The following is a 14,527-nucleotide window of genomic DNA, read 5'->3' as shown; positions in this document are numbered from 1 at the left end:
CGTAAATGCATCTGGCATTTGATTTGCTAATTTTTGTAAGTGGATGATCTTTTGGACCTCCTGCTCACATGTGCGGATACGTGGATCAAAATGAGATAGTGATGAAACTTTTCATGCAATTTCTTTATCTTTTTCGGGTTCCTTTTTCTCTCCCCCTAATGGCGGAAAAAGTGTTTCATCAAACCGACAATCTGCAAATCGAGTAGTGAATAAGTCTTCAGTCAATGGTTCAAGATATCGAATTATGGAGGGTGAGTCAAACCTAATATATATGCTCAACCTTCGTTGAGGGCCCATTTTTGTACGTTGTGGTGGTGTGCTACAAGAACGTATACCGCACAACCAAAAATTCATAAATGGGCTATATTTGGCTCATGACCAAATACTAATTGTGACGGATAGTATTTATTATAATGTATCGATCTGAGACGTACAAGTGCTGTTGCATGTAAGATAGCATGACCCCAAACAGTAATTGGCAATTTTGTTTTCATTAGTAGAGGTCTTGCTATCAATTGTAGGCGCTTTATAAATGACTCTGCAAGGCCATTTTGAGTATGAACATGAGCAATAGGATGTTCAATTTTTATCCCAATTGATAAGCAATAATCATTAAAATTTTGGGATGTAAATTCTCCAGCATTATCAAGGCGAATGACTTTAATTGGATAATCTGGAAATTGCGCTCACAATCTTATTATTTGTGCTAACAACTTTGCAAATGCTAGATTGCGAGATGATAACAGACACACATGAGACCATCTAGATGATGCATCTATTAGGACCATAAAATATCTAAATAATCCACTAGGTGGATGAATAGGTCCACATATATCTCTATGTATACGCTCTAAAAATCCAGGAGGTTCGATGCCAACCTTCAAGGTCGATGGTCTGGCAATTAATTTACCTTGATAACAAGTAGCACATGAAAATTCATCAGTCGTAAGAATCTTCTGGTTTTTTAACGGATGTCCAGTTGAATTTTCAAGAATTCGTCTCATCATTATTGATCCAGGATGACCTATTCGATCATGTTATAGCACAAATGTATTTGGATCAGTAAACTTCTGGTTTACGATCATATGTGCTGCAACTGCACTAATTTTTGCATAATATAGACCAGATGACAAAGTTGGTAATTTTTTCAAAATATATTTCTGGCTTGAGACACTTTTGGTTATACCAAGGTATTTAATATTCATTTCATTTAGTGTCTCAACATGATATCCATTTTTGCGGATATTTTTAAAACTTAACAAGTTTTTAAGGGATTTAGAAGAGAATAATGCATCTTCTATAACAATTTTTGTCCCTTTAGGCAGAATTATAGTAGCTCTTTCGGAGTCTTCTATCATTTTTGAATTACCAGAAATTGTAGTAATATTTGCTTTTCTTCTTAGTAAGTTAGAAAAATATTTCCCGTCTTTAAATATAGCATGAGTTGTTCCACTATCAATTACACAAATATCCTCTTGATTTATCATTGATCCAAACAAGATTTGAGGCATTTCCATATTTTCTTCAATAAAAAATAAAATAAGTATTAACACATGGTACATTACACAAATTTTATTTATTTACATTGACTAGGAAAATACAAACATGATATTTAATACATATAAAAAGAAGAATATTTATATATTATTAGTCCTATCAATATTCATATTTTTGTCTGAAAAATTAAAGAAATCGGTTATATTCAAATGCATAGGCTCAATATTATCTTTAGAGATAAAATTTATCTCTGGATTATTTTCTGTCCTCTTTAATGATGCCTGATATAGCTGAACCAGACGTTTTGACGACCGGCAAGTCCGCGACCAGTGCCCCACACCTCCACATCTATAACATACACTTTCTGGATTATTCTTCGGTAAAGCTTATGGCTTTTTACCCTGCCTTTTATATTGTTGGTCATTTCTCTGTGCCAGCCGAGTATCATGATTAAAATTTCTTCTTTGACCATGACCACGACTGGGGCCATGGCCTCTTTCTCATTGGTTATAATTTATCTGATTCACTTCAGGGAGTGGCAAAGAGCCAACGGGCTGACTATCATGATTTTTCATTAATAATTCATTATGTCTTTCATCAATAAGAAGGTGGATAATAATTCAGAATATTTTGTAAAAATTTTTTTGCGATATTGCTGCTGTAGGAGCATATTCGCGGGTGGAAATGTGGAGTATGTTTTTTCCAGTTTATCTTGCTCAGTGATTTCTTCTCCGCTTAAATTTAACTGAGCTATAATTCTAAATAAGACAGAATTATATTCAGTTATATATTTAAAGTCCATTAGTCTCAGATTTAACCCGTCATGACGTGCTTGTGGAAGCATGACCAACTTCAGGTGGTCATATATTTCTTTAAAAATTTTTCACAATTTCAGGGGATCCTTTAATGTAAGATATTGTAATTTTAGCCCCTCGTCAAGATGGTGGTGGAGAAAAATTATAGTTTTTGCACGGTCTTGACTAGATGTCGTGTTATCATCTTTAATGGTGTCTGCCAGACCCATCGATTCTAGATGAATTTTGGCATCAAGTGCCCATGATGAGTAGCCTTTTCCAGAGATATCAAGAGCAGTAAATTCAAGTTTGAAATATTAGACATTTTAAGAAAATAAAATTCTTACCCCTTTTATTACCTTCTAAAAATATTGCCCAAAGTAGTGGAGCATCGTGCTGATAACGTGTTATAAAATTATACTAGCTTCAACATAATAAGACACAAGAAATAACAGAGAAAGGAAGAACAAAGGAAGAACATAGGAGAAAAGGAGAGGAAATGCAGTATATCTTCTCTACTTCATAATGACAAATAATGGCCATATTTATAGTGATAGGCAAGTTGAGCAACTTGCACAGTGGTGGGTCCACACAAAAAAATGGACGTCCACTACTTAACATACTAATATAAAGTTTTTACTACATTATAGTGAAAGGTAGATGGAATTTGGACCTACCGGTTTAGAATTAAATGCCCAATCCAATTCCAAGGAATTTTTATATAAATAAATTCTTTTAGATTAATAATTATTTTTTATTACGATCTATAGTATATTTATCTTAATTAATAACTAAAGTCACCCATTACCCCCCACCCCTCTTTCTGCGTGTTTCTTCTTCTTTTTTTCTATCTATTTTTTCTCTTTCTTTTTCTCCCTTTTTAAAAAAAACAATTAATTATTCTAATTTATGATAATTAATTATTATTTTTGAAAGAGGGAGAAAGAGAAAGAGAAAAAACGAACCAAAAAAGAAAAAAGAGAAGGAGAAAGAGAGGAAGAAAGAGAAAGGAGAGAGAAAGAGGAAGAAAGAGAATGACGGACAGAGGGGAAAAAAGAGAAGGAGAGACAGAAAGGAAGAAAGAGAAAGGAGAGAGAAAGAGGAAGAAAGTGAATGACGGACAGAGGGAAAAAAGAGAAGGAAAAACAGAAAGGAAGAAAGATAAAGGAGAGAGAGGAAGAAAGAGAAAAGTGTTTTTTTATTATTTTCGGTAAAAAATAATAATGTCATTTTTGGTAAAAATAAATCATGTATTAAAACTCGTAGTTAATTTTATATACTATATTTATTTAGGGAAAGCTAAGCTCATCCCCATAAAAGAAAAATAATTACAGATAAATATTCCTTTACAATTCATATCCTCAAAACATGAAATTCGAGACTAAGATACCGTCGCAGTATCAATATACTGACATGGTATCATTGAAGCTGCTGTAGTCCTTAATGATACCACCACAGTACATCTATATACTATCATGATATCATTGATGTCTACTTCAATCCTTCAGCTACATATTCATGAAACCATCATATAATGGTATGATATCATTAAGTATCGTTTCATATAATCACTAAGGATCGTTTTCATACAAATGTTGAATGATACCATCATAGTATATATATATATATATACTGTGATGATATCATAAGATTTTCCTAAGTCATTCGATATTACTGAATGATACTACTACAGTATATTCATATATTATCATGATATTGAAAATGCTTAATGAGACAGTTTTAAAATCCTCAATGATACCATAACAATATATCGATAATATATCGGTATCACATAGATCCGAGCTTAATTTTCTATAATACTCCATCAGTATATGATACTCTATCGGTATCATGTAGAGTGGACGTTGACGTCAGTGCGCGAATTTAAAAATAATTAAAGGAGGTACAAAGATAATTAGTTTGGCCAAAGGAGTAAATAAAAGAATTAATTAGAAAAGGGGTATGGAGTGATAAATAGTTTGTTTAAAGAGTCCATTTTGTGTAGTTTTCCTTATTATTTAAGTAATTGGGCCAATTTTTTTTTATTTTCCATTCGGTATTCGATATCCACATCGGAGCCCAACTAAATCCGGATTTGTGTTAGGAAGTCCTATATTGGGGGGTAAGATGCTCCCTAACAAAGACGACTCCGTAATCAGGAAGACTCAAACCCGAGATCTATAATTAAGAATGAATGAGTACTTACCACTCTACCATAACTAGGGCTGTACAGGGCAAACTGATAAACCGCACCAAACTGACAAACCAAACCAAATCGGAAAAAAAAACCGACTAGTGGTTTGGTTTGACTTGGTTTGGTGTTTGGAAAAAAAAATCCAACCATTATAGGGTTGGTTTGGTTTTAACTAAAAAAAGTCAAACCGAATCCAAACCGATCGGATTATATATATACTACTTTTAAATTATGTTATACATAAAAATATTTATTAAAATATAATTTATAAATATTTTTTAAATTTTTTTTATAATTTTTGTTTTCTTTCTTACATTTGGATTTTGATTTAAGTCCATCTAAATAATATACAAAAAAGGTTATCTTATAAAGTTATATTATAAAGTTAAAACTTCAAACAGTGTTCTGCCTCCATCTTATATGTTGATATTTTGTACTAGAACTCTTTTTAAAAAGTACTGTTATGTGCTTTTTATTAGATACTATGAAAAATCCGAGAAACCCAAAAAAACCGAAAAACCCAAAAAAACCCGAGAAAAATTGATATCGAAAAACCCAATTTTTATTGATTTGATTTGGTTTATAGATTTAATAACCCGACACAAATGATTTAATTTGGTTTATAAAAAATCTGAACCAACCCGATCCATGTATACTCCTGACCACAACATTTGTTGGTTTCGAACCCCAAACTTGAATACAACAAATACACTTCTTTTGGGCTCATTTGCACTTTTTCCCATTTTGTCCATCTCTTTAGCTTTTGTTCCTGGAAATAAATAATTTGTGTACGGGGTATAAATTTAAATTTTGGATCATAATATCTCTTTTGGGGTCTTGAACTTTTATCCAACTTGTCACGTGGTCAAAACTAAAGTTTAATAAATTTTATCTTTATATAAATAGAAATTATATTTCAGTCATAAACATTTCTACATGAAACAACTGAGGTGGAAAAAAAACATAGTCAGTGTCTTAATGATTTTTACTACTAAATCCTTGTAAACGTATTCCCCTTCCTCAACAATGTCATTTACTCATTAGTATTAACTGACCTCTTGCAAGATAACCAGACCTCAACATCAATGTGCTTAGGTTTAGCCTAGGAAAAGATTAAAACTTTGTATGTGAACAAAGCTCTTCATTTATAGGTCGTCTTATCGGTCTGAAATTTTTATTTTGTTCTAGGGTAGTGACATCCTTTATTTCAACACAGATCTTTGAGATTTGTAAGTACCACCTATTTGTCTATTTAGAATAGGTGTGTGGATTTCATGCACCAAAACTCGGTAGCATAATGGAATAACCAAATAGATATATATGTATATCTTTAGATTTAATTGCAGGGTTCGATGAAAAATGAAACAAGACGGTTCTTGAGCATTTCCTCTCTGATGAAACAGTTCTTTTAACTAGACGAAGTTCAATATTGCGTACTGCATCATCTTGAACTGTAAAAGACAATTAAAATGAGATACCCTAATAAGCAAACTAGCTGAGGACTGAGGTTCTAAAGTTCAGTTCAGTCTCAAGCTTTGTTTGAAATTAGATCCTCAATCAGGTCTGCAGCATCTTGAACTGTTGCAATACTCTGAGCACTGTCTTCTTCCACGGAGATACCAAACTCTTCCTCAAGTCCCATGACAATCTCCACCTGAACAAGAAAGAGATCCAACAGAAACAATAGAGCCAAATCAGTGAAACTTGTATTCACAAAATTTACAGATTATACATTCCATAATAACTCGAAATCTTTGTCAGATAACTTCTGCAGTCATAAACAAATGTGTTCAGATATAAAACTGAGTGTGTTCCTGGGAAGACGTCGCCCCAAGGAAAGGGCCATTGAGGCTTAGTTACAGGAAGAGCAACAAGAGAACATTTCTGCAGATTCTGCTGTTAGTGCTATCCCTTAAAGATTATTAGTATTATTTTCTCGGGAGAGAACTCATTAGATTGGTACATTCAACATGCCTTATAACAATTATAATAGCCATGCCATTATGCTATCATTAACGTCAACACATCACTAGGGATATCAAGGATGTTCCTTTTGTTTGGATTCGTAATTAAGGATACTCCTTTTGTCGGAGAACACTCTGGGAACAATGTTTAAATATGGTCATACTTGTTTTTTATCACAGTAGTGTATATCAAATGGAGGGAGGACAAGCCTATAGATCTAGCACCTTGCAGCAATCAATTTAAATTCACTACTTTTTATCCCTTGTAATCAATCTGAATTCCTCTAGAGTCTAGACCATTTACAGGGAGACAAAAGGGCTATACTAGACATTACGGCATTAACTAAGCCTTATAACTAAATAGGAGACAAAAGTGCTATATTAGCAGAGTTTCGTGCTGATAACGTGTTATAAAATAAATCAACTTGACAAAATGAATGAGAGAGTAAATAGGAGAACAGAAGAGGAAGCAAAGCAGAGGAATTGCCGTGTATCTATATTTCTGTGCGTATACATGTTTGTTTCCAAAGTTGACAATATATAGGCAAAAATGGTGAGCAAATTGCCAAGAAAAGGTGGGCAATTTGCCCAAGTGGACATCCACATCCACTGCTGTAAGTGGACATCCATATATACTTGCATAATAAATAAATATTAAATCTGGACCATAAATTTAATACAACAAATACAAGTTGAACCCATTACTCATTCGGTTTTATTGTTGGATTCACTTTTACATGCAGTGGCTTACAATTTATGCAAGATGTCAATTTAGGGAATTTTCACATATAAAAAAGTTAATTCAATACTACAGTTCGGTGGAGGAACTTTATTAGGATATTATTCTGGTGGTGTCCTCGTTTGATCTATTATCATTTTTTCATCACCGGTAGAATTTTACTATTCATGAAACTCAGCACCCGACTTCAATTACAAATTCTTACTTGGGGTAATGCATTAGGTGCCGTAGCTCCCAAACTCATGTCATTTGCTTTTTTCTTTTTCATTTTTTAACTAAGAAAATAAATCAAAAATAGGACAAAAAACGCCTGTTAAATTTTTACCCGCCTTATCTATCTTTTTAACATTTTTTCTTTACACCATTAAGACTTTTTCAAAAAATATATCTTTTTTTTTACTTTTACTTTGCAATGTCCTACTTTACATAAGTTATTTCTTTTCTTTTGGTTGAAAAGTGTGTTCATAATGAAAATCGCTTAGAATTTATAGAAATCTAACTAGGGCTTTAAATATGTATGATAAACTTGAGAAAAATAAAAAATAATTTACTATTAAGTAAATGACAAATACACACAAATAAGTTATGGAAAAATTACCCTTTTACACATATTCTAATACCATATTTACTTGTATTCCCTATTATACCAAAAAATTTCCAAAATCCCTCTTTTTCCTTTAACTCTCTCTCCCTCACTGATACATCACTCTTCCTCCCTAAATCCTCGCCCTAATTCGCTTCTCTTCATCAGTTTTTGAGATTTTGAATTTATGAGTACTTCTGTTACTCAATTTCAAGGTTCTAACTAAGGTATATTTTAATTTTTCATATATGGAATCTCACTTCATCCTCATTCAATCTGATTTCTCCTAAAATTTGTATCGTTTGATTTCTTCTGTAAATCTTTAAAAAATCTTCTAAAATTGATATCATTTGCTTTCTTTTGTAAATCTTTTTGTTTTTGTAACTCATATCTTCAATGATACATATGGAATCCGTTGATGGTCTCAAACAGTCGAATAAAAATCAAGGAATTCTTGTTTCACCTGGTTCTGATTCATCTTGAGAAGGTTACGACGAGGTTAGATCCAAACATCGTAATGATCCAGCAGTGATGGATAAGCTACGTGAGAAATTGAAGTCAAAAGCTCCAGTTAAATATGTACCCAAAGAACTGGACAACAAGATTGAAGGGGTTACAACACGTCCTAATCTCCCAAAGGTATGGGTTCAATTAAGGTTTTTTTTAATGAAATTTTTATGAAGGTTTTTTGATTCTGATACATATCGTTTATGTATCAGCTTATCATGTATCAAGCGCTAACTCTTCTGATACATAGTGTTTTTTTTAAATGCCATTTTTTTAGAGATTTACTACTTCTGATACATCATGTTTAAGTGTCAGTTTCTATTGTATCAAGTTTTAATGTTTCTGATACATCTATATTTATGTATCAAATTAAAATTTATAAAGTCTTACTGCTTCTGATACATCTTCTGTATGTATCAGAATCTCATGTATCAAATATTTTAATGCATATGATACATCGTATTTATGTATAAAGTTCAAGTTGTATTTAATCATTTTTTATGTCAATGCAAGGAATAAAATACGTCATCAAGAAGATCTCGCCCCACCCATTGAGATTCGGCATGGCATATAAGGCTAATTTTCTTGATGATTTTGAATCATCAATAGGTGAAGAAGGTATAAAGTTATTTAGGCAATCCATATTTGATCACTACTTAGATATGTCAAACTGCAATTTTCAAGGGCAAATCATCAAATGCCTCTTACTTCTTGAGGTAGAGCAAAAAAACAAAGAAGAATTGCACATTCGTCACGTGCAGGGTAATATACTCCGATTTACAATAAAGGATTTTGGTATCATTACTGGTTTGTGATGTACCGGTATATCAATGACTTTCGGTACTCTAATGACCCAACAAGTAGATTATTGTCTATATATTTTCTTGGTGCAAAAAATTGGGTCAACAAAGCTCGTTTCGTTGAGTATTTTCTGGTAGGAGGATGGAAAACAAATGAAGACGCTATTCAGATGGCCATTCTCTACTTCATCCACACTTTTATTTTTTCTCAACTAGGTGATGCACCTATATCTGTTGATGATTTTAAGATGGTAGAAGATGGTAGGTATGAGCAATACCCATGGAGGAAAATAGCATTTTCCAAATTGATAAAAGGAATGAGGCAGGAGTTTTCAAATGCCAAATAAATATATCGTCTAGGCGGTATGCCATACGCTCTGAATGCATGAATATATGAATATGCATCTCAAGTGCCCTCTAAAATTGTTGTAAAAGTGGGTAATAAAATTCCTAGAATTCTTAACTGGCGTGTTGTTGTCGTGAAGCCAAAATTTGAGACCTTCATGTCTACCATCTTCAGTGAGGTACATGCATTGAAGATTATTCGTTTATGCACTGATTCATTATACATAGCATCTAAGATACATTATATATTCGTGACCTTGATACAGTATAATTTGATTCATAAAGTAGATGTATCAGCTGCTATATTTATGTATCAGGTTGTAAATGTATCAAGATATAATGTCCCTGATACATCTACTTTATATATCAAATGAAAATGTATCAAGGATTAATGTTTCTAATACATCATGTTTATGTATCAGAATTATCATGTATCAATTATTCACTTATTTTCTGATAAGCAACCAATCTTTTTTGCAGTATCGATGCTCCAACATTGTGCCATCTCAACATGAAATGGAATCTATTGTTATTCATGGCAGTCAACATCAACCTGAAGCTTCTACATCAGCTGCCAAGGTCAATTTCAAAAAACCTCATGAAGTCTCCGAATTTGAGGACTTTTCAACAACACCGCCCACAGAATTATTAAAAAGATCCAGTCATGTCACTGATACATCTTCTCTACCTCCTTCCAAAAGAATGAAGACTACCCTTACTAAAGAGTCAATTCAAATAGAAACAGCCAACATGCATAAGGATGTCATACCACCAAATGAATTAGAAAAGCATGTTTCTCCTGATAATATACCAGCGGCGAAGTCAGCGGTAGGAGGTGAATCTTTCGATCATTCGGAGCAAATTGTTCATATGCAATTCAAAGCATTGAAGAAGTCCATAAAGAAGTCTCTAAAGAGATACGTAAGTTATTACTTTAAGATGTATCACATACAATATACTTTTAATTAGTTGATACATTCTGATTTTTCATATAACTGTATCAAGGTTGACCAGAAGTTCAAGCGTTTGGAGAATAAAATTGATTCAAATCATATTGATCTTTTGAAAGCCATCGACAGTATAGCGAATCGAATGACTGGCACATCATCTCAACTTAAAACAGATGATTTTGATCAAACATTCCATGTGGTGGAACAACAACAAGCACCTACTGGATTGGAGGAGCACAATTTTGTAAATAAATCTGACCCACCCCAAGCAAATGACCAATCTAATGTCCAGGAAGATATTAAGGTACATACATCACGTAATATTTGATATTTATACTTTTAAACTTCTGGATACATTTCATTTTCATGTATCATATGTAAATGTTATTATGTTTTCAGGGACCTGAACCATCCACCATGATAAAATAGGTGGACAATATATCAGAATAAAACATTTCATCAGATGTTCCAGAATCATTTGATCAGCATATTTCTTCTGATACATTAAAGGTAATGTATCAGAAATAAATTGATGACCAATCTGATGCTATATATATATATTGTATAAGTTCAACCTCTTTAAATATATAGATATCTAAACATTTTGTACATATATATCATAAGTAAATGTTATTATGTTTTTAGGAAGATGATCCATCCATCAAGATACAAAAGGTGGATGATGTATCAGAACAAACTATTGTAGAAGATAATGTAAAATCATTTGATCAACATATGTCATCAGATACATTAAAAGTAATGTATCAGTATAAAATTTGATTAAGGTAATGTATCATATCAACAGTTTTTTTCTTAAGTAATTATTTTTTTAACATTTGTAGGAACCGGAAATATTCATTATTACACCACAATTGAAGGATGTATCAGCACATCAAATGGAACCACAAAGAGCAGATATTGTTCAACTTATTGTTGATTCTGATACATTACAGGTAATGTATCAGATACATTATTGAGATAAAGTCAACATTAATAAATTTTATAATGACGTTATACATTACATGTAGAACACTGCAAAGAAAGATGGAAGAGTAACTGTTGATAAAACTGACAAAGTAGAAGAGCAAGTTGAGGAGATTGAAAAAGAAAAAATCAAACCAAACACATTGGAATCCAATAATTTAACACCGTTTTCGACCAAAACTCTGGATGTGATAGCTGCTCTAATATACAGACTTTCATTATCAGTCATGCCATTGACCGCTGTTAGTCATGAGCAAGTAGTTCAGGATGAATGTCTATTACGCGATAGCCAGCTACCTACCACTCTTCCATCAAAACCCAATGTATTGTCTGACGATGCGAAGACACCATTTCGAAGAAGTAGGATTCCTTCGAAGATCTTACAATCGCCGTATCTTTTAAACTTTGGGTCGAGTGAAAAGGGTAAGGAAAAATTATCATCTGTTATGCATCAGACACACCCTTTTGATCGTTTTGGTATATGCTATCATCCCCCATCCGAGATTTTCACAGACTACTCTCAATTGAGAGATAAAGGACTACTAAAATCGCATGGCAACAAGTAAGTATGATATATACAACTTATATCCATACAAGTTGTGTATTATATTTATTATGTTATTTAAATATAAGCTTTCATTCAGGAAACCGAAGGAGAAACATTACATATCTAAGTGGTCTTCATTCGGCTTTGAAAAAATGGATTTTGTAGTGGCATTTCCTAAATATAAGAACTGGTTCTACCTAATGTCACAGCCGAACAGATGCTGGAACGATGAGGTAAAAATTTCATCATAAAGATTATGATACAAGTCATACTTACTATCTGATACATATAGATTAATGTATCTGATACATACATAATCTGATACATTCAGTTTGTTATTTGGTAGGCTTTGAAAGGCACAATCGGGTCAAAAAGGCCTATAATCCTTTCTCAAACCAAACATAACTTAGGATTTCGCCTCAACAAACATATCAGGCCAAGTTCTAGATCAACAGTGCGATGCAATTGAATTTTAATCTAAAGCTCACCACACAATGCACATGAAACCATGAGGTTGGTTATATTCTTACCTTGAATGCCCGTAAGAGAATTTTTAAGCATCACAAAAGTACAAATGAAAGATACCAACAGAAGTTATGGTTTACCACAAAGCTAGGGGTGGGCATAAAATACCGAAAACCGAATTACCGAACCAAACCGGTTATTTCGGTATTTCGGTATTCGGTATTCGGTACTTGGGTCCGGTATTCGGTACCGGAATATTAAATTTCGGTATTTCGGTTTCGGTTTCGGTATTTATTAATTATCCCGTTCGGTATTCGGGATTTACCGAATACCGAATTATTTCTGTTGGGCTCCTAAAAATTCCTTTTAATTTTTAAACATAAAAGGCTATAGGCCCATTCCTATAATTTAATCCAGCCCAATTGTCTTCAACATACCCTAAGTGAGGTCCCTAACAGACTAACACATTACACACTAACAAGTAACAACACTTAACCTATTCAGTATTCAGTATTCATCTCAATACTTCACTACTATTGAAGTTCTACTTCTGCCCTTCACGCCGCCTTCAGCCCTTCAGCTTCACCGTGCCTTCACGTCACCTTCAGCTCTTCAACTTCACCGCACCGTCACGCCGCCATCAGCTTCACCGCTTCACGCCGCCTTCACCTTCACCGCTTCACGCAGCCATTAGCTTCACCGCTTCACGCCGCTTTCACCTTCACCGCTTCACTTGAAGGTAAGTTCTCTTTGCTTCTTCTCTTTCTCTTCCTCTTCCAGTCTTCCTTCACATTCTGTCTCTATTTTCCCCCAAAATAATACGCGTACCCTAAATTCCATTTCAAATAGATTACGAAGTTTTTGTCCTTTTTGAGTTTAGTTGAAAAAAGTGGACAAATATATCTATACACCACGATTTCTGACTTGTGTGTTCTGAAATCTGAACCCATATACGAATTGCTTCTCACTCAGCAAAATACCACACTGACTTGTGTGTTCTGAACCAAGACTCACATATTTGTTGTATTGACATTTTCTGAACCAAGACTCACATATTTGTTGTATTGACATTTTCTGAACCAAGACTCACACAAGACATAACACTTGCCTCCTAACTGTAAGTCATCCCATCCCTCCTTCTAATAACTACTCTTAATTTTTGTATATGGGAATGTGAATTTTTTATTTTATTTTTGTGATTCTGCATATTTTTTGTGTGTTTTGAATGATTGTTAATTTATGTCTTAAGATTGAGCAGGTTTCATTTTCTATATACTATAAGTGAAGTTTGTGATTTGAAATGAATTGGAAAAAGTAGTAACCAACTCACTGTATCAGCTCTTAGTAACTCACTGTATCAGCTCAAAGTCTCCTTATTTGTTGCTTTATTTCTTGCTTCCTTTCTTTCAAATGAAAATGATTGTTAATTTATGTCTTATAACATTTGTATTCTCTTCAATGTTTAGATGGAAGATGAAACAAGTCGAACGACCAATGTCATTGGAAGCGCACCTTTGGCTCTTACCGAGTCTCTTGATTCAACAATGGAATTTCAACAACATGCATTGACGGTGAAGAGAAAAGCTATAGAATCAAGATCTGCTGCTTGGCCGCATTATGAGAAGCTCATAGAAGATGGAATTAATAAAGCTAAGTGCAAGTATTGTGGTAAAGTTCTCTTAGCTGATTCAACTAAAAATAGAACAAGTGGACTGAATAAACATTTGAAAACTTGTCCTAAAAATCCAAATAAGGTTAACAATTTCAATTCCAAGTACAAATAATCAAATTTAAACTTTCCCTTAGAAGGTGAAATGTGTGATGAGGCAATTTGGACTTTTGATCAAGAGGCATCTCGGAGGGCTTTAGTTGAGATGTTAATCCTTGATGAACTTCCTTTTCGTTTTGTTGAAAAGGAAGGTTTTAAGAATTTTATGAAAAAAACCCAACCTTTATTTCGAGTTCCCTCCCGTAGAACAGTGACTAGGGATTGTTATCAAGTTTTTGGTGAAGAGAGACAAAAGTTTATGAAGTATTTGAAAGAAACATCACCGAGAGTTTGTCTAACCACAGACACATGAACATCTATTCAAAGAATAAATTATATGTGTTTGACAGTACACTTTATTGATAGTGATTGGCTTTTGCATAAACGAAT

Source organism: Solanum dulcamara, chromosome 8 (assembly GCF_947179165.1).
Source record: "Solanum dulcamara chromosome 8, daSolDulc1.2, whole genome shotgun sequence".
NCBI lineage: Eukaryota > Viridiplantae > Streptophyta > Magnoliopsida > Solanales > Solanaceae > Solanum > Solanum dulcamara.
This window is presented reverse-complemented; position numbering follows the sequence as displayed.